The sequence below is a fragment of the Schistocerca americana genome, chromosome 11 (genome assembly GCF_021461395.2).
Source record: "Schistocerca americana isolate TAMUIC-IGC-003095 chromosome 11, iqSchAmer2.1, whole genome shotgun sequence".
In the NCBI taxonomy this organism is placed as follows: domain Eukaryota; kingdom Metazoa; phylum Arthropoda; class Insecta; order Orthoptera; family Acrididae; genus Schistocerca; species Schistocerca americana.
In genome coordinates, this window is record NC_060129.1 from 129,087,095 (window position 1) to 129,109,810 (window position 22,716).

Consider the following 22,716-nt stretch of genomic DNA (forward strand, 5'->3'; position numbering starts at 1 on the left):
TTCTGTGCGCTAATTTGTTACGGTTTTTATCTCCATTTTTCAGTCGACCCCCTTTAGTCTGTTCTCTTCCATGATGTTCCCCCTTATTATATGTATGTACGCCATATTCTCTCCTTTATGTTATTTTAAATGTCTTCTGTTGTATGATTAATGTCTTTTGGCTGAAGAGCAGCGCAAACGCTGCTGTCAGCCCGCCCCAGATGGGGCACTGAAATACAATAAAGAAAAAAAAATAGTTTTGGACGGCTCAGTGTAATTTTGTGGTCTGGGCCTATTGGTGCAGAGAAGAACTTGGTACGCATGAGTAAACAGAAACTGGAGAATCGCCATAGGTAGAAACGCAGATGACGAATTCACGGGTTGCATCCTTCAGCACTGTAATAAAGCAATTATGAGATCCGTTACATTAAATATTACAATTTAATTAATTACAAGTGGCAACTAACAGGTGCTGGCAGCTATGTGTGCCACCCGCTGCTTCTGCCCAGGTGACTTGTCTCATTCAACCGAAATACCATGTTATCGCCTGTAAAATGTGCAAACTGATTGTTTCTTCGCTGTGTCTCGCAAGTCGTTACGCGTTTTTCAAAGGAATGATAAGTAAATGTAAAGCAAACTGAAAGCAGGCAATGAAAAGTCCATCGTCCCTTTGTCAAAACCGTTCCATAGCCCTAAATTTTCCGTCATGTTGTTGATAAAGATTCGGTTAAGTGTCTTAGGGTTGATGATGGGGAAACGAAAACAGTGGGATGTACAGGTATACTAGTTAAAAGCTGACGTCGGCAATTCTTTTAAGTGCGGTACTTGGAGACACACACAAATAGCTTACCTGTATATCGTAGTATTAAAAAAACAATCCATAAGTTACGTAGTCGACACGTGTTCCATCTCTCAGTATATATCCCTCCATCGCTCCTATATATGAGCGTGTAATACACATCAAAATTCTCGTCGGAACCTTGTCCATTATTTAATATACATTTTATCAATTTTCTTTGCACTTTTACTTCTTGTGAGGGAAAATGTGTTGTGTATATTTAAATATGGCACGAACATTAACGTAAGGTTAACTATAGGTCCATATGTTACCACCACATTTATTAGGTATTTGTAAAGTCAACCGAATTATCATCTTTTACCCTAACGTATACCTTAGGATACGTTACTGATCAGTGTGTCGTCACAATCAAGATTTCAAGGGGGTAGGGTGAGGGGAGGGTGTCTGATATCAGTCTCCCCAACCGTTGTACAGCGCTAAGTAGCTTCTTCCACGCACTTGACAGTGGTTTGAAAAATAAGTACATCTGTATCTACGTGAATACTCTGCAGTTCACATTTAAGAGCATGGCGGAAGATTGATCGAACCACTTTCAGACTATTTGACTACCGTTCCATTCTCGAAAAGCTCGCGGGAAAAACGAACACTTAAATCTATTTGTGCGAGCACTGATTTATCTTATTTTACTAAGATGATAATTTCCTGCTAACAAAATAATTTCCGGTTCAGAGGAGAAAGGTGGCGTTTGGATTTTAGTGAAAACCACTCGGCGAAAAGGAAAACACTTGGTTTTAATAACTGTCAGCCCATCTCGCATATCATACCGATGACACTTTGTCCCTCATTTCGCGATAAGAGAATAGGAGCAGCTTGTCTTTGAACTTTTTCGATGTACTCTGTCAATCCTATCTCGTAAGGATCCGAAATAGCACAGCAATATAAGCAGAAGAGAACCAACAAGTGTAATGTAGTCGATACCCATTGCAAAACCATGGAAAGTGTATCACATCGTTTCCTACTTTTAGGACCCAGGAATCTGGCTAAAACCTCAGAGATGGAATTTTGAATGACTGTAAAAAGTTTAGTGGATAATTATGATGAGATTTCTGAAGATCGTATCCTCGCAGAAATTTCCCACATGAGAAGATTTCTGCAAACTGGCAAAGTTCAGAAAGAAGAATCCATTTTTGGACATCTTTAAGGTTCTTATAGTTCGTTTTTGAATATGGATTTGTCGAATCTGTTCCCATCCTCATTTTGATGCTAAAGTTTTTCTGAACTTGGTGTGTTTTAGTGGTGTCACATCAAAGGAGTTATTAAAAATTCAAACTAATTAATATTATCTTTGGTCTACCATGAGTCAAGCACGACAAAAATCATTCACATATCCAGATACCGATAGTATCACGTACACACGCCATAAAAGGGCAGTGCATGGGCAGAGCTGTCATTTGTAAACACGTGATTCATGTGAAATGGTTTCCGACACGATTATGGCCGCGCGACCAGAAGTAACAGGCTTTGAACTCTGAACGGTAGTTGGAGCTAGACGCGTGGGGCATTCCATTTCGGAAATGGTTAGGGAATCCAGTGTTCTGACTTCCACAATTTCAAGATTGTGCCGAAAATATCGAGTTTCAGGCGTTCTCCTCATCACGCACAACGCAGTGGCTGACGGCCTTCACGTAACGACCGAGGGCAGGCGTGTTTGTGTAGAGCTGTCAGTGCTAACAGAAAGATATACTGCGTGGAATAATAACAGAAATCAGTGTGGGACGGACGACGAAAGTATCCGTTATGACAGTGCCGCGGGTTCGAGTGTGGTGCAGACCCCACAAAGCCATGGACTCAAGTTGTCAACAAGGCTCTGTGCAAGGTGATGATGCATCCTGAATGGCTTGAGCTGTGTTGATACGGAATGGACTGTATCCTCTGGTTCAACTGAACCGATCATTAACTGGAAATGGCTACGTTCAGCTACTTGGAGACCGTTTGGCTTAATTCATGGACTTTGTGCTACCAAAAATATCACGTGGCCAGAACTGTTCGAGATCGGTTAGAAGAACATTCTGAAGTATTCCGGCAAATGATTTGGTAGCCAAGACCGCTCGACATTATTCCCACCGAACATCTATGGCACAGAATTCGGAGGTCAGTTCGTGTACAAAATGTTGCTCTAGCAACACTTTCACTATTATGGATGGCTGTAGAGGCAGCAAGGCTCAGTACGTCTGTATGGGACTTCCAGCGACTTCCTGAGTCCATCTCACGTCGTGTTGGTGCACTACGTCGTGTAATCGGAGATCCGATACGATATTAGGGGATATCCCATGACTTTTGTCACCACAGTGTAGTATGACAATTTTGTCGATGCAAAATAGTGGTGCTAAAGATATCGATTCTGATGGAGCAATAAAAAATTTGCGACATAAGAAGTTACAATAACTCTAAATTACATATTGAACTTACCACCAATAAGAAGATCACTTGTTATTTGTACTGATTCATCAGTAACTAGTTAAAACTATGTGATTTACAAGAATGAGTTTTACATATTCCTATCCATTCATAATAACTGTTTACAAAATTGTAAACACTATATTTTGTTTACTTAAACACTTGTTCCGAAAAATTTGTCCCTACCTCTCCCAGAAGTACTTGTTCAGCTTTTTGTGGGGTTGTCGAGGGGGGCGGGAGGAGAGATTGTGTCTGTCAAGTTAAAACACCGTGCTTGCTGCCGAACTCCGTAACTACGCCAGTGCCTCAGGCATGATATATAGTTTATTAACAACATCCCCCAGCTTCATCTGAAACTGATCAGGTGTAAAAGTATGCTAAGATATGAAACTACATATAAAAATGTAATGTGATTTAGAATTTAAAACCCTTACACAACTCTATTATGAATAACATAAACTACACAAGACAGCAGTATTAATCGGAGACAGGACGAAGAAAAAAAAATTTATTTTGCACTCAGTGTTTATTAGTTTTGTGAAGTTTACATGTGAAATCCATCACGTTGCTAGATGCACTATAAAAAAACACTTGCTTCTTTTCCCACATAATTTTACATACGATTTCTATGTTAAGTAATCCACTATGAGGGAAATATATATTTACTTCATGTAGTGTAGCAGACTCTGAAAAATGTATCTTTCGTTCCAATTCGATGTAGCCATATTTTGCGTAATTCCGAATTTGTATCACTTTTTGTAATTAAGAGAAACGTACTACTGCGCTCTGCTCTCGAATAGCATTTTGCTGTAGAACACTGTGGCGTTATTCACCACAGAAAAATTGACACCTTTTTTTTTTTGCTCTTAATTTAGTGTACACTCTGAGACAAAAACAACGACATACCACGAAGGAATTAGAATGGGACGGATATCGGTGGATGTAATGTACGTATACATACAAACAAATGATATCAATTTCAGAAAAAGCAGATGATTTATTCAAGAGAAAGAGCTCTGTAAACTGAGCAAGCCAATGATTCGACGGTCCACCTCTGCCCCTTATGCAAGCAGTTATTCGACTTGTCATTGGTTGATTGAGTTGTTGGATGTCTTACTGACGAATGACTTTCCAAATTATGTGGAACTTGCGTGTTAGATCATCAATACACCATACCGACAGAAGGGCCCTGCTAATAGTGCTCGAAACGTTGACAGAGCTCTGGCGACCCTGCTGGTCAAGGTGGGGCATGGAAAGCAGTAGAAACTCTTGTCGTTTGCCGTCGGGCGTTATCCTGCTGAAAAGTATGACCAGGCCATGGTGGGGCAACAAAACGGGGCATAGAATATCGTCGACTTACCGCTGCGCTGTGAGGGTTCCACAGAAGTCAACTAAAGAGGTCTTACTGGGAAATGTAGTAGCTCCCCAGACGATAACACCTGATTGTCCTCCCGTATGGCGGGACTGTCTGTTTGATATCCCACCACTGTCTGCAGCATCTCCAGACAAGTGTTCGTTGGTATTCGGGGCTCAGTTCGAAGTGGGACTCATCACTGAAGACAATTCTACTCGACTCAATGGGATTCCAGGCCGAATGTGCCTGACACCACTGAATACGAGCTTCATGCTGTACAGGGGCGACGTGAACACAGCCCGTTTCGGTGAGCCGCCTGTTAATGGTCCCTGCAGTAAATGAAGTACCAGTTGCACGTCAGCTCGACAATAATGATGAATCCGGCTCTCTGAGTGTCTCACTGATGACTGCTCCGACCTCACGTTCTGTCATCTCCCGAGGTCAAGCACTTCCTTCTTGATGCTATGTTTGGCCACTGTTTACCCATTCCTGCTAACGTAGGAAAATAGTGGCATCACTCCCCCTCAGATGTCGAGCGATTCGTCTATTACTCCAACTGCCTTCTTTCAGCCCAACAAGTCTCCCAAATGATGACATCTGCATATAGTGTCTACGTACCTGTCTGCCAGGCATAGTTGCTGTCCAGAAGAGTACACAGAATGAAATTCGTAAAGATTGTATTTTTATCTGCCGACATGTCCCTCATTTACTAACTTCGCTAGTTGCGCGTTGAAATTACTCTGCAGCGTCACACATTCATTCATCAACCACCAAAGTTTACAATTTTGCATTTTCTGTCGATATCTGCATTCATTTCAATTTTTGACCAATCTGCACAAGTTGTTTGCGGTGCACCTTTTTCTTCTTTTTCCCCTGTCACAGTGTAAAATGTATCTGTATGTTTCACACCACTCTATATAATAAAGTAACTACTAATTCGATAAATTCTCCCATATACACAAATGAAGTGCTTGGGCAGCATTTTGCCAACTGCCCAATTTTTTAAAATAATGATATGGAAATGAAGAAATAGATAGGATTTCGTCGTTCTTCTGTCTTGGTAAGTAACAAAATTCCTTAGTTGAAGATAAATAGCGGACTGAATTTAATCATCATGAGAAAAAAGTCTTTCGCGAAGGTACTTAAATGTAAAACATTCTCGGTTTTCTTGCCGCATCAATTCGGGATAAAATCGCGAGCTTTGGACGATAGCCCCCATCGTCATCGTCAGGATGACACATGAATTTAAGCATATGTCACGTTTGATTTTTTTCTATTTTCAATGAAGTGCCTTTGATCCAAGTGCTTGTTTCCCCTGTGCTGCCCACTTCTACAACTAGTCTCGCACCTATATCACCCACATGAACAGGCTATAGCATTGTACGGAATTCTTCTATAGCGTGTCGGTTATGGGTTAAGTGCAGCAATCAAGAGTACTTGAGCAGATTCCATGGTCATGATATGCAGCATGTCGCCAAATGTTTTCCGATGATTGTCACCCGCGCCAACCGAAAATATTCCCCTTCAACGTAGGACAGATATTCAAAGGATGTAGCATCGCTGTTCTCAACAATGTAGGTGGCTGTATGTCCGATCATCCATAGTGCTGCATTTTCTTTCATAACTGGTCATCACATGCGGTCCCGCCACATCCCTTCACGAACGTTCAGATAGCGTGCTGAAATGTTACGTTATAAATGTATAAAGAAGTAGCCCTAGTTTTAATTATCGCCAGAAAATATCGTAAATAATTTTGCATATAAAAATAAATTTGTATATAATTGAAAGAAACGATGTACTAATGAGATGATGTATTTCTAGTTATTTATGGATTATTTTGTAAAGAAGCATCTTTGAGTTAAATGTTGAAACAAAATGTAGTAGGTACGCTCGTTTGTCTAACGATATAAAAAAAAAGCGGAATGCGACTTGTTTTCCCTCTCTCCCTTCTGTCCTGCGGTACCGAGATAAGCTGTGTAGTGTCACATGTGTGCTTTTGTGAAATAATTATGTCAATTTCATCTTAAGTAGCCGTGTTTCATTTGAAGATCCCTTTCCTTGCTATTCACGTTACACATGAGTTTAGTATGCATTTCTTAGTGCAGTTTCGGGCTGTATTGGAGAGAAGTTGTTTCTGGGATTGTTTGGGGGTCATGGCCGAACACTGTTAGCGGTCAGTCTCAGTTTAATCAATCACATTCTAATTCATACGTCCCTGAGATTATTTTTATCTATGTTTTTCTCTCAAAATCGGGCCAATGTTATAACGCGAACCGTGTAGTATTCAGATCGGTCGTTTGCCTCCAAAGAATGTCGTCTACCAATGCACTCGCCGGTCTGATATAATGACGATGCTGGAAGACAGCACAGCGTAATTATAATCTGTTCATCATAAGAATAAAACTGATGTAACCATTACGTCATGTATTCTTGTATGTTTGCTTCAATATAATTGGATTTCGTTTCACGTGGAGCGGAAACCAATCTGAGACCAGTACAGTCAAGTAAGATCATAAGGTTACTTTTTGTGCTGTGTTACACGCACACAGAGTGAGCGATAATGCGGGACAACAGCTATACCGGAGCATCAAACTTGGACACCACTGGCCAGCCAGCGGTCCAACTTACCTGCAATGATGTGAACAGTTGCAGTTCAGATGTAAAACGAGACGAGGAAAGAAACAAGATAGCTTCGAATGTCATTTAATTTTTAAAGAGAATGAAACTATATTTGGAAAAACTCCACCACTACCGCTCACTTCTTCAGTGACCAGACGTAAAGCATGAAATGCAATTGTTGTCACCTGACATGGTGTTCTAATTGCAAACAGGAGTGATGAAAATTTCCAACTTAAACATAGCGAGCTGTGTGTAATGTAAAAGCATACTGCAGGGATTTCATCGTACTGTTGAACACTGAAGCCACTAATGTATTTATTACAGTCAGTCATCTGGTGATCTCTTAGCTCCTGCGTTATCGGAGTCGGAGAAATACATTTCAGTTCTGGAAGTGTCACCTGCTACGTTGATAACGACCCTATCGACATCAGAATACACGAAGCCAACCAGCCGCCCCATTTTCTCCTTTTTTGACGAGCCGTTCTGTATCCCGCCAGCGTTCGGCGTGACGTGTGAAAAAGCTGCGTGCGTTTGTACCAGTAGTCTACGTCTGGCAGTTGGCAAGTCTTCTTATTTCTTGGGCCAATTCCCTTAATTTGGCAGCAGATCAGTTCTGCTGAGTTCCTATTGTAATGGTACAGTGGCAAATGTAAAAATGCAGAATTTGTATGCCATGCTCGATGCTGTGAAAAGAATTGTTCTCATGTTTCTACGAGGCTTATCTACTTCTGTGGTATAAAACGATGAAGATAATTCAAATAAAAAGTGTTTGGTTTTTCATTTTTGTCTTAAAACTTATATTCTTATGTTTTCATAATTTAAGCAACTTTTGTTAACAGTCATTCATAAAAATCGATAATTCAGAATTTATATACCCAATAAAAACGGGAATTTCGCATGCAATATGTAATTAGAAACAAGAATTCGTACATTATTCTTAAAAATTTACGATGAGTTCTACAATTACGAGATGTAGCTATTTCAAATTGAATGAGAAAGAAAATGATTATGGGGAAATTGTAACCAGGGAACCACGCCCACAGCACGCTACCGATTCAGCGAAACCTGCAGTTTAGATGCGTAACGGCACTGTGTCCAATACAGTCCCTCAGAAAAGTTCAAAGCCGATTACCTCTGTAAACTTATGAAAAACATTAAGAACAATCTATTTTTCGGCCCTTTTTTTAACCCTGTTTCACTATGGAACAGTCTGCAGCCTCAGGTATTTTCATTCCGCGTATTAACAGCGCGACAATCAGAGCCGGATTCCATGCAGTGGGTGGCGTCTGGGTGCCTATTCTGTATCTTTCCGCCATTGTGCCGATCGTTACGGTACTCCAGAGCACCGAACGCTCTAGTACTCGAATTAGAGTCCCTGCATTATTCAGTATGCATTTCGGTAGTGATAACGTTCGGGTCTAGAGAACCGAAACGCTGTTGTCGGTTCGTGTTGCGCAAGCCAATCAAAAGCAAGCAGCCGCAGATCCGCGCATGCACACAGCAGCGCACACAGCACCATGGACACAAAGTTGGTAGCACATGACACAGGCGCGCTATTCTTCCAAGTACCGAAAATTGCGCTTACGTTGCCATAACGCATAACGCCGCATTCCATCGAGCTGATGTGCCTGCCCTCATCGGTCGTGCCTCCTCCTTAAAAGTATCAGGCGCAGTATATCCATTTCCATGTTCCTCAGCTGAAATGCATGGAAATTTTAACAGTTTCCCTGTCCGCATGTTTCCATGCATGCATAATAACAATAGCGTATTTGACTGTATTCTGCAGATTGACGTAAAGGCCGCATTATGTCACCTTATTCTCATTGACACTGACATTGGGTTATGGTGGAGTTTACGTTTCGGAAAATGAGTTAAGGAATATTGTGTAGTACCACATTGTACTAATATACCTAAAAAACACCAGAAAGATTGATTCCGAGAATTTCAAAGAATAAGAAGATGAACAGAATGTGGTTATAACTCACTCCTAGAGATTCAAATGATTAAGTAGCCCACTTCCCTATATCATAGGTCAACGATTTGGGCGTAAAAACAAAACTGAAAAAAAAAACATTTTGGGGAGCTCCTGCAGTTCGTCGAAGTTTATAACATGCATCTTATGAATGAAAACGTTTCGTATATGGCGCTACAGTCCAAAAATATTACGATGGAGACCATTCATCTCTGTCTACTGTGGTTGAGGATTCGATCGCAGATAAACAGATGTGACAAGAAAGCTTATGAAGATGACTGCTGCTATTTACATTCCCAGTAATTTAAGTTGTGCTCTTAGATTCCTGTCTAACCGAAACTAGGAAATCGCTATACATTCGGAAAGAAATGGAAAATTATTTCTGACAAGAAAAAATATAAAGGCCACTGTCGGTTGCTTCACCCACAGCAATTTCATCTCCAGCAATTTCGTATTTCGTTTTTTAAACACACACTAATCACGAAATCATTACTGAGGAAGTGCGCTCTTACATGTAAGTAATAACGAATATTGCTCAAAAATCTTAACTTACACGAATAACAATGTCTCACAACGTGCTGGATACATGAAGCGGAAAAAAAATTTTTCACCCATCCATGTGCGAACCCAGATGCTTGTATACAGCATACCCATGCGCTAACCACTATTTTTTTTTATACACTCTCATTTCGTTCGTTTTCGTTCGTTATATCTGCTCGGTGCAGACGTAGAAAGACATCCATTTCAGTTTGTTTTTGATCCATTAACTCAGTTTTTTTGTTACAGAGGGTAGCTAACCCTCTGACCAAACATGCTGAGCTACCGTGCCAGCTACCACTTGGCCACGCCAAACAACAGAAACATAGCGCTCAGTTCTAGTACTATTGTGCAGAGTAACGTAGGCTGACTTCGTTGCCAAATGGTGCTCCGTAAGTCATAAATACATGATAGTTTGGAAGGTTTCCAGTATCAGGATTCAAATAATTGCTTTCCTTTGTTACTTCAAAGTTATAAACACGTTTCGATTATTACTAACTAAACTATTTGTGGAAAAAAGTACAAGAAGTCACTAGTAACGTCAGTTCACACTCATGTAATATACGTAAGCGGAGGCGATGACTTGATATTTAATGATCTTCAAACTCTTATTTGCATAAAAATAACATGTATTTTGAGAGAAGAATGACACAAAACATTTTTTTATGTACTCATTAACAGAAACAACGTAACCTAACCATATCTCTAAAAATGAAAATTGTCTATTAAGAACTCACTTTCACACTGGATGCATCCTTTGGTGATTCTTTAGTAACACAATCACTAAATCGAAAGCTAAAACCGATAAATATGTTTAAAATAACAAATTATAGGTATACATAAACCACAGCTCACCGATCAACAGGGCCACCCGAAATCCAAAACCTTTCGTTACAATTGTCGTAAAATCGTTGGAAGTCCATTCGGTAACAGGTCTCAGAAGCTTACTGAATAGGATGTTTCGGTAAAGAACCCAAAATGACGTCAGTACCGAGACAAACCTACTACACCAATCGGTATGAACGATACAGAATAGGGCCCCTGGCCAGTGGCTGGTAGCCGCCACAGCACTAGGAAACGCTCAAGCGCAAGCTGTTCTGATCGCAACGTAGCCACGGTCTGTCTTGCGGAATTGTTTCTTGAAGTATTTTTTATTATTGGTGGGTTCAATCATACTCATAACTTTACATGAGGGCCGATACGTCGGGGAAAAAGTTTATATGGTTGGACACAAACAAGCGACAATAAGTTTAGAATGCACTATAATTACCACTAGATCACGGGCTCACACTTCACAAGAACACCTAGGAAGCAGACAACCTTTCCTCGTGACACTTCCACATCTTACAGTGTTGCCAGATTGTGCCAAGGGCCGGACTTAGCGTTGTCAGGGGTGGTCGGTTTTATTGGGCACCTTAAGTGAACAACTCAGGCTTAGTCTCTGTGGCGGCCGGCCGGCGGTCAGGTTTTATGTCTAAGACTGTCCATGTAGCCTGGCAGCTACTGAACATTCCCGATCGCTTAAATGTGTGTAATACTTGGCTTAAACACGTGAAAGGAATGCACGTGCATTACACCAGTCCAAAGCCAAGAGCGGAAAGCAGAAATGTGGAAGGAGTACTGCGTGCAGAGTTTGACAGAGCACTGAATGACCTAAGTCGAAACAAGGCCCTGGAGTAGACAACATTCCGTTAGAACTACTGATAACCTTGGGAGAGCCAGCCCGGACAAACCTCTACCATCTGGTGAGCAAGATGTATGAGACACGTGAAATATCCTCAGACTTCAAGAAGAATGTGATAATCCCAATCTCAAAGAAAGCAGGTGTTGACAAATGTGAAAATTACCGAACTATCAATTTAATTAGTCATGGCTGTAAAATGCTAACACCAATTTTTCACAGGTGAATGGAAAATATGGTAGAAGCTAAACTACCGAACTATCAATTTAATTAGTCATGGCTGTAAAACACTAACACGAATTCTTTACAGGTGAATGGAAAATCTGGTAGAAGACGACCTCGCAGAAGTTCAGTTTGGATTCCACAGTAACGTTGGAACACGTGAGGCAATACTGACCCTATGACTTATCTTAGAAGATAGACTAAGGAAAGGCAAACCTACGATTATAGCATTTGTAGACTTAGAGAAAGCTTTTGACAGTGTTGACTGGAATACACTCTTTGAAATTCTGAAGGTGGTAGAGTTCAAACACAGCGAGCAAAGGCTGTTTCCAATTTGTCCGGACCCAGATAGCAGTTTTAACAGTTGAGGGGCATGGAAGGGAAGCAGTGGTTGAGAAGGGAGTGTGACAGGGTTGTAGCCTATCCCTGATGTTATTCAATCTGTATATTGAGCAAGCAGTAAGGAAACAAAAGAAAAATTCGGAGTAAGAATTAAAAGCCATGGAGAAGAAATAAAAACTTCAGGGTTTCTGATGACATTGCAATTCTGTCAGAGACAGCAAAGGACCTGGAAGAGCAGTTGAACGGAATGGGCAGTGTCTTGAAAGGAGGATACAAGATGAAAGTTAACAAAAGCAAAACAAGGATAATGGACTGTAGTCGCCTTAAATCCCTCTAGTGCGTCCCAAATCCGGGTATCCTACACAGGTGGTGAAAAGGAAGCAAGTTTTCCAGATATGTTTAAGCACTCTGTGACAGTGTAAATATGTGTTTGCTTATGCATTATGAATGAAAAAGCATTGCAATTGTTTAAATTTTCTATACATTTCCTTCTGTCCCATAAATTACATAAATAAACAATAATATAAATAAAGAACTATATAAACAAACAATATTGCACGCATTCCTTACATTGCAATCGATTTCCCACCAAAATCTATACATAAACAAATAAACTAAATTTCATTCAGAGATTCATATCCAATAAATTGCTTAAATTAACAATATTCCACACATTGTCTAAATACTTCACATAATATTCCATGAACCAACATCAATTTCCCACTGAATTCTTTAAATAAATAAACTATATTGCCTAAACTGTTTAAACAATGTTCCATACTCTGCAATCGATTTCCCAACTAAATTCCGTAAATAAATAAACAAATACAAATAATTAAACAATACTCCATACACTGAATTTCACAGTGGGGGAGGGGTTTCCCAGATGGGATTAATCAGTTGATCGATATCATTAATCAATCATTCAAATAGATATCAAAAGTGTGCTCGTATCAGCGAGGGGAGTTCACAGAGGGATGGGGATGGACGTGGGAGAAGGGAAGGGTAGGGTGATGGGTGGGGACACTAGGTTAAAGGCCTGTTAATCGAAGAGAAGGATAATCCCCATGGGGTCATAATCCTATTAGCAGAACATTAGGTTAAGGACATGTCAATCAAAAGAGAACAATAGGTTGGCCTCTGAATGTATACTTGTCCCTGATGTAGGCTCTGAGCGCCTCTCTGACATTTCCTCAGTCCTCACATTCTGTCGTCTCTCGAAGTTGACTGCTTCCTTCTTGATGGTGTTTTTCTTCCATGCTTCACCCATTCCTGCTACCATCAGCAAATAGTGGCATCATCCCACTCAGATGTTGAGTGATCTGCCAATTACTCTGACTACCTTCTTTAACCCAACTACACATCCTCTCTCAAATGTTAACTTCTGCGTATATTGTGCACATGCCTACGTGCCAGGCATACTTACTGCGTAGCTGAGTACATAGAATGAAATTCACAAAGACTTTATACCTTGGTATCGACACATCCCCTGTTTGCTAGCCTTGCCAGTCACGCATTGATATTGCACTGCAGCGTCACATGTTCATCCATCAGGCACCAAAGTTTATAATTTTGTATTTTCTGCCGATACCTATATTCGTTTCAGTTTGCGACCAATCTGCATAAGTTGTTCATTGTGCACCTTTTTTTTCTTTATTCACCTCTCAGACTGTAAAATGTATGTTTCACATCGCTCTATATGCTAAGGTAACAACGAGTTAGATAATTCTCCGATTTACACTCACGTCATGATTGGTTGCAGAACGGCTGTCTTGTACCATGTGACGTCCAACTGACCAATTGTCTTTAATAATAGTATGGAAATGAAGAATTATTTAGGATTATGTAGTGATTCTGAATTCATGAGGTTAAAAAATCCTTTCTTCTGCAAATGTGCAGAAAAATAACTATATCTGCATGAAAGAAATTGTTTATTCTTCGAGTTAAATAAAAGCAATCTTTTGTGGAGATCTCGTCCGAACATCACGTTTCAAGCCATGCCTGTTATGCTCAATAATGTCTGGGGAATTTGGTGGCCAGTGGAAGTGTTTAAACTAACGTTGCTGAAGCCACTTTGTAGCAATTCTGGATGTGTGGGCTGTCGCATTGTCCTGCTGGAATTGCCCAAGTCTGACGGAATGCAAATGGACATGAATGGATGCAGGTATTAAGACAGGATCATTATGTATGTGTCACCTGTCAGAGTCGTATCTAGATATATCAGGGGTCCCAAATCACTCCAACTGCACAAGCCCCACACTATGACAGAGTTCATGATGTTGTCTCCATACCTGTACATGTCCGTCCCCTCAATACAATTTTAAACGAGATGCATCCAACCAGCCAACATTTTTTAAGTCATCAACAGTACACTGTCAGTGTTGATGGGCCCAGACGAGGTGTAATGCTTTGTGTTGGCAGTCGTCAAGTGTACATCAGTGGACTTCACCTCCAAAAGAGTGTATCGATGATGTTCCGTACAATGGTTCGTATGCTGACCCTTTTTGATGGCACAGCATTGAATTCTGAAGCAATTTGCGAAAGGATTGCATTTATGTCCCATTAGACGATTCTCATGAGTCTTAGTTGATCCCATTCTTACAGGATTTTTTCCCGGCCCCATCGATATCGGGGATTTGATGTTTTACCTATTCCTGATATTCACGATACACTCTGAAATACCCCTATGGGATAGTCCCGATTTTATTGCTATCTCGGAGATTCTGTATCGCATCCCTCGAGCACCGTCTGTAACACCACGCCCAAATGCACTGAAATCTTGATAACCTGCCACTGTAGCGGCAGTAACTGATCTAACAACTGCGCCAGCCACTTGTTGTCTTATATAGGCGTTGCCAACTGCATCGCCTTATTCTTCCGTAATTATCTCTGTATTTCAATACGCAATACCCGTATTAGTTTCTTTGGCGATTCAGTGTATATTGTTGTTGTAGGCGATTTCAGAGATCGATTAAGCGTTACTTCTTTTCTTTTCATTAAGAATTTCGTTTTCTTTCAGTATATGTCCACTGGATAATTGACAACCTGGCTCTTGAAAGCCAGCAACAGCAGCGGCAGCGGCAGGAACGCCATTGTAAGCAGACCATATATTTTTTTCGTCGTACCACTGCATATCCGTCTACGATCCGGTAAATGCAGGGCCTAGCTATATAGCACCATGCATTAATGTTCAAAATGAAAAGCATAAGGCTTGTTTTGTATGGTCAGTCCTGGCTCGTGAGAGAAATTATGAGAAAAAACCACAGCGTTCATCTCGATATGGTAGGTACTTCGATTTGCGTAATTGTTATAACTTTCATGCTATCGAGTTCTCCGTCAAGATACAGGACACACCTAAATTTGCGGCGCAGAATACCAGACTATTGGTCCATGTTTATGGCGTAGAGAAGAAAGCAAGTCAGATGAGCAGGACAAGCAAAATGTTGTCCAGTTTATAGTACTTGTGCCACAACATAACCTGGCAGTTTTTGTCACCACCACGAAGCTGGAAACAGGTGTGGAACACACTCCACCCCTCCGCCTCTTCCTCAAAGACCCGTTAACTATCTGAATAAGTACTGTTATCTCATCGTACAGTGATTCAATCTGTTCATCTGTGGTGTTGACAGGCATGTTCACTTGTACCACTGTGGTGGGTGGATTTTGGATTTATGTTTATTTTTCATATAAAGTTAATGGCAGGTTAGCGATGGAGCCAAGTATTGTGATACTGCTTCACTGATTGTTTCAATAACAAAGGGGTTAACAAAAAAATGGTTCAAATGGCTCTGAGCACTATGGGACTTAACATCTGAGGTCATCAGTCCCCTAGAACTTAGAACTACTTAAACCTAACCAAGCTAAGGACATCACACACATCCATGCCCGAGGCAGGTTTCGAACCTGCGACCGTAGCGGTCGCGCGGTTCCAGATTGAAGCACCTTTAACCGCGTGGCCACACTGGCCGGCGGGTTAACACATATCTTCTTCATATACAGTAAGGATCAACTGCCACACATTTTCGGTTATAGATACCTACTCCACAAGAGGTGATGTGCAATAATTATGGTAAACTGCACTTCGGTACTGCAACTGTCAATACTAAAAGTTGTTATGAGGGTCACAGCAAGTTTTAGTTCTGGGGTGATCGGTTTCCTAAATATTGTCCACTACATAATGAGACAGGGGACAGTCATGATCAGTAATTCGACCAGTCTCTTTATAATGAAGTAAGAAAACATGAATAATGAAAGATGTGGAAGAATATTTTGCAAAGAAAATGAAAACTTAGTATGTCTTCACGCAACTCCCGTCTTTCTTTTGTGTAGGTTCGTGGTATAGTTAATGAAATTCATCACGTGTCTGAGTGGGTCCCCACCTGCACAGTCATTCTCTGTTGCTAGCGTCTGACGCTTCCAGCTGGGACTGCCAATTCCTCAAACAGCCGCGTCACCGCGGAAAGCATTTGTCGCCGCTGTTGCTGGGAAACGACCTTAATAGATACGTCGCTAGTCAGTTGTTTTATCTGGCGAACACATTGTAGACACAAATTGACAAATTTCACTCGCTCTTTCTTCGAAACTAGCGTCAAATACTGTGGGGAAACGGACCGACACTGCAGCAAAGTCAAGTGCGGCTACTGCCCTGTCATCTGTTAGTGGCGCCAAGCGACAGCCGCATGGCCCGATTTTCCATACCAGCCCAAAGTTTTTTTATGGTTTTTTTCTTTATTGATATTTCACTCCCCAAAATGGGGTCGCTTGACAGTGACACAATACGCCGCTTTTCAGCCAAGAGAGTTACAGAAAAATCATAGTCAAATGAGAAAAGAACACATAACATGGAATGGTATAAAGTGATGAAGAAACGAGAACAAAAATAGATGAGTATAAATGGTAGATTTAAAAACAACATAGACGGGAGCCACACACACATGTGGAGAATGAACACTGTAATTTGACACAAAAATAAAGAAATACCACAGTGTGAACACAAATAAGTGATTCTGCCGACACTGCACATGGCACTAGAGTAATGCTGACACCATAACAAAAACGATAAACATCACTGCACCGAAGGCGACCTACCACTGGGTGAAGGGATGAGAGGGGAAGAAAAGGGAGTAGAGATGGTAGGAGGAAACAAGGAAGGGTTAGAGGGGACAAAGGAGGGGAGAAGGAAAGGAGGGGGCAGGTTAAAAGGAAAAGAAGGTGTTTGGTGTGGGAAAAGGAAGAAGATGGGAAGGGGGAGAGGGTGGGAGCCCTGAGGAGGGGGAAAAAGTAGGGATTAGATCTGGTAGGAGGGGTAGATGGAAGACATGAGGGCATCATGCAGAAGGGGGAGTTGGCGAAAGCCACCTTGGGCGAGGGTATGGAGTGTGTGGACATGGAGACCAGGCGGGACACTGTGGAGCAGGTGTGGCAGTGGGCTAAGATGGGAGAGGATGGGAGAAACCAAAGGATGGGGGGGATCCAGTTTGTGGTAGACTTATAGGATCCGTATCCATTCTAGGAACAGGAAAGATGGGGGAAAGGAATCAGATCATAAAGGATCCGCATAGGGGACAAGAGACAGATGCAATAAGTGAGGTGGAGTGCATGGCGCTCCGTGAATTGGAGGGATTTGTAATAGGTGGGGGAGGTGGAGATCGTGGAGTGGGCATAACATAGGAGGGCGCAGATGGGCGACTTATAGGTATGTAGGATAGTGGGTCTAATCCCCATGATCGACCAAGGAGGAGACAGAGTCGGATATGTGCCTTGGCTTGGACTGTGAGGAGATAGGGGGTCCTAGAAAGGTGGCAGTCGAGGGTGATACCAAGGTAGTTGAGGGTGGGAGTGAGGGCAATGGGGCAACCAGAGATGGTAAGGTAGAAATCTAGAAGGCGGAAGGAGGGAGTGGTGTGGCCTACGATGATTACCTGGGTCTTGGAGGGATTGATCTTAAGGAGCCATTGGTTGCACCATGTGGTGAACAGGTCAAGGTGGGACTGGAGGAGGCGCTGGGAGTGTTGGAGGGAGGGGCAAGAGCAAGGAAGGCAGTGTCATCGGCATTTTCCAAGAGATGGGCAGGTGGTGGAGGCTGCGGCATGTCCGCCGTGTATAACAGGTAGAGGAGAGGGGAAAGGACGGAGCCTAGGGGCATGCCTGTGGAGGAGTAGAAGGTGTAAGAATTGGAGTTGCGGATGGTAACATAGGAGAGGCAGTGAGAGCAGAAGGAGGCTATCATGCGAACATAGTTGATGGGGAAGGTGTAAGTCTGGAGTTCGAAGAGGAGCCTGGGATGCCATACACGGTTATAGGAACGTTCTAGGTAAAGGGACACAAAGATGGCGGAGCAATGGGACTTCAAATGAGTGGAAAGGAGGTGTGTCAGGTGGAGGAGGAGATCGTCAACAGAGAAGGAAGGTTGGAAGCGACATTGGGTCAAGGGAATGAGACGGTGCTGGTGGAAGTGGTGGTGAATGCGGCAGGTAATGATGTACTCCAGGACCTTGCTGAACACCGACGTGAGACCCATAGGGCGCTAGGAGGAGGAATTGGAATGGAGTTTGGCAGGTTTGAGAAACATTAAGGATCCAGGAAGACTTCCAAATGTCAGGTACAAGCCGGTGGGGAGGATAACATTATAGAGGGTGGTTAGGACTGTAAGGAGGGAGAGGGGGGCTTCTTTGAGTTGGCAGTATGTAATACGGTCGTGCCCGGGAGCCATATTACGATTGGTGTGTAGTGTGGTGACAATGTCTTGTGTGACAATGCGGGTGTTGACATAGGATGGTGGTGTGGCCCCCAAGCACTGGAAGCTTGGAGCAAGTGGGGGGGAGAGGTGTCAGTGCTGCCCTGGATGTCAGGCAGACAGCCTGCCCACCTGCCTGTTCACCGACATCCATCGCCTATGCTAACTGCTGTCCAGCTGTCCGTCCCTCTGTCCATTTGTCCATCCATTGTCCATCGTCGCCGCTACCTGCTGTCCGTCTGTCTGTCGCATCCGTCCATCATAAACCTTCCCCCCTCCACTGTCATCTACACCTCCCCCTCCCCCTCTTCCACTGTCCCTTCCTGGAGTGCTGCTTCTCGCCTCCCTCCTTATACCTCGTTTCCCCTCCCCCAACAACAGCTCCTGCCCCCACCCTCAAGTACACCTCTGCTGCCGCCTCCGCTGCCACCTCTCAGGTTGTCGGTTTGCTCCCTTTACTCCCTCTCACCCCCCTGTCACTTCATCATCTGCATCCACCGCATTCACCACGCCATGCCATGCGACAATCACCGCCACTGAACCAGCTGCTTCTCCCAGCATGTCCACCACGCCTACAGGATCTGCCACTCGCCACCTCCCTCTCTCCTCCTCCCAGCCTACGGTCTCCAAAAAACCCCACAAACACGTCATTGCCGACTCTACCCCTCCAGCAAAAAGGCACCACCTCCTCCCCCTCCCCCATTGACTCCATGGACAATACCACTCCTCCTGACAACCGTACCCCACACCCCACCCTCCAAACCTTCGTCCTGTCCACCCCAGACACTGGTGCTCGCATCTCCCAGCTGATTTCTCGCAGCCGGCCGCTGTGACCGAGTGGTACTGCGCGATTCAGTCTGGAACTGCGCAACTGTTACTGTCGCAGGTTCGAATCCTGTCTCGGGCATGGATGTGTGTGATGTCCTTAGATTAGTTAGGTTTAAGTAGTTCTGTAGTGTCACGGAATAATAAAGAGTTGGAGATGTGGAATATTGTCAAAGTTTCGTTGCCTATGCCGAAAGCCAGAGGCAGTAGGTTGGCCAAGAAGTAAGAGGATTGCATATGTATGGAATGTGTCGTCACGCAGGGGCAATGTCCTGGTTCCACACAACAGGCGAGAGAGAATTGCTTTGCACGCGGGTTTGTGTTAGACGGAGACTTTTGTAGAGTGCAAGACAGAGGTATAGCGTCAGCTGTACTGCATTTCACAACTTTGCATAAGTCTGTCGAATCAACACGTAGGCCTAACTCTGTGGCAAGAACACCTAAGGGGCGAGTACGACAGATACGTCAGCACTATAAGTGGAACAAATGTGGTCATTACAAAAGTGCATGACGTCAGGACGTCTCTCGTGCTTCCTTTAAATACGCAACAGGGCACTCGCACTCACAGTTAGACTTGCAGTTAGATGTGTACTGGGCCGCCGCATAACGCTCACGTCGGTGATCGACATGTTAATCTTTATTAAGGAGATGTTGCAGTAAGGGCGGCCCATCCGGCAGCAGACGTGAGGGGACAGTACCAGCTCTGGTCCTCTCTGCTGCCGCTGTCAGTCATCGACCCAGGATTAGCAGACATCACGGCAGACTCGCTCGCCTCCTATGCTGACCACATCAGTGAACCGTCGTCGAGATCGTGCGGGGCCTGGGCCCTGTGCATCCGCCATCACAACCGGGTGAGCCAACGACGCTGGGGGACTGCAGCCTGTTCCGCCCGTCCACCGCGGACGAGCCACCAGGAGGAGCAGGGAAGAAGATGGGTTGGGATAGAGTACACTCTGCACTACGAGAACGCTTCTGGTGCCGACAGCGCCGGGGACTCCAACCCGGAGCCTCTACATGCAGCAGCCTGCTGTCTGCCGCGAGCTGGCTGACCAGAGGGGCGCCGGCAACCACGCGCCGCCGACTTGAGGACATTCCTGCGCTACGTCACTGCACGCAGCGCTGCGCTAGCAAGACTGGTGCGGCCCGGATCTGGTGTCATCGCTACGAGTCAGCGAGGACTCGGGGAAGGTCGTTGATATCACCAAGCCACATTGTACCGGCACGAATTAATAATGTTTCTTTGGCGTTTCTGATGCTTTTACAGCCATTTCCTAGCATCCTGACAGCTGGAGAGGTCACCGCTCGGCTATCCAGTCCACTGTAGGCGACCGGGACCACCGGTTGTAGGGAACTGATGACCACGGATGTTAAGTCCCATAGTGCTCAGAGCTATTTGAACCATTTTTCGATTCCTTGCAGGGACTCAGTCCTCATCGAGACCCCTTCTTTCACACAGATCTCCTCCGTTAACTACTGCACATTATGTTTGGCCCCCACACATCCCTGACTCCCTTCCTCTCCTCTTCTTCTCCCTGTCAGCCACAGCCTCCCAATCGTCCCCCCACCTACACCCCACGTCCCCAGCTGTCCCCATTGCAAGGTCTCCCACTTTCTTAAAAACTGCCCCAATCTAGCCACCCCTCCTTCCCGTAACACCTGCAACACCCCCATCCCACCTACTGCCACATGTGTAAAGCTAAACCCCCTCATACCACCCTGAGGTTACTGTCGCTGTTTGTCCTATTGTCCCCCATCCATCCCAACAATTCCCACGTTGACCACACCTTCTGCACCTTTGTAATAGCCATCGACAAAAACATCCGTAGCTGCTCCCCTGCCGCCCTTCAGTAGTGGCATCAGTTCCTCTCCACTCCAATCACAGCACAAGACATTAAACTTCTCTGATCCAAATGCAACAAGGCCCACTGTCTCATGACTGTGTCATCTACTGCCACCTTATAGAAAGCCCCATCTCCTTCTTGACTCTCCTGGCCCATTTCTATAACGTCATCTCTCTACCCCCATCCTTTTATTCCTCAAACCCAACAAACCACCTTCTGTCGCCTCTTCCTATCATCCCATCTGCCTCACCTCCATCTTCAGTAAGATCTTCGAATTGATCCTCTCCTGTCATATCTGTCAGCACCTTAATCAACACCACCTCCTCTGCCTTACCCAGTGTGGCTTCCAACACTGCTTCTCAGCAGAAAACCAACTCCTTAACGTAGTTCACCTTCATCTCCACTAGCTTAACTCCATTTGCTCCACCATTTTTGTTTCCTTTGACCTCCAAAATTCCTATGGCCATGTATGGCATCCCGGTCTCCTCCACCTACACCTACCTCCACCCTGCCTATCAATTTTGTACATCTGAGCGCTTCCTTCCTCTCACGCTGTCCTTCCTATGTCATCCTCCACAACACGAACCTTTTATCCCATTGCTGCTGTGCTCCAGGGTCCATCCTCTCCCCTATCCTCTATCTCCTGTACACTGCTGATATGCCCAATCATTCCCCACCTGTCCACCTTCTCCAATATGCTGATTACACCACCTTCCTGGCTTTCTATCCTACCCTTCAATGGTCTCAACACACCCTCCAAAACCACCTTGACCTGTTCACCACTTGGTGTAACCAGTGGTCCCTTCATCTCAACCACTCCAAAACCCAGGCAATCATCATAGATCGCACCACCTGCTTCTTCCATGACTTCTACCTCACCCTTTATGGTCGTCTCATCCAGCTCACCCCCACCCTGAGATACCTTGGCCTCACCCTCAACCCTCACATCGCCTGAACCCCTCACCTCTTGACCATCCAGCAGAAAGCCCATTCACGCCTCCGCCTCCTGTCTGGCCTGACATGGGGTTACATCCTTCCAACATCCTCCACACCTACAAATCCCTCATCTGTCCTATCCTTTGTTATGCCAGTGTTGCCTGGATCTCCGCACCCACCAGCTTTTACAAGACCCTCCAAATCTTCAAATGGCATGTGCTGTGCCTTACCCTCCATATCCGCCTGCCTTCCACCACACACCTCCTGTACGACCTCATCCCCTTCCCCCACCTCCTCCTTTTTCCTCCAACATATCTGCATCCTTTACACTGTCTGCAGGCTAGATTCTCCCCACCCCCTGGTTTCCATAATTTGCCTGGTGCCATTTAATCTAGTGTGTGTTTTTTGATTTTTTG